This window comes from Plasmodium inui, assembly GCF_000524495.1.
Source record: "Plasmodium inui San Antonio 1 unplaced genomic scaffold supercont1.160, whole genome shotgun sequence".
NCBI lineage: Eukaryota > Apicomplexa > Aconoidasida > Haemosporida > Plasmodiidae > Plasmodium > Plasmodium inui.
In genome coordinates, this window is record NW_008481994.1 from 2,468 (window position 1) to 2,686 (window position 219).

Sequence of the window (219 nt, forward strand, 5' to 3'; positions counted from 1 at the left end):
TGTATACCTGAACCCTATCGTACGCTGAACATAGAAAGCCGAATGCATGATTATCAGACCTTCAGATGTCATCCAATTTTTCAGGATTTGTGAACATATGTTCACGGAACAAGTTCTTCTTTCAGGTCTTTAAAACATGCAGAACGAAATATCTATTCATATGGACAAACATTGGACACAACTAACAAATGATCACTGTCATGTACAAAGATACGTTAT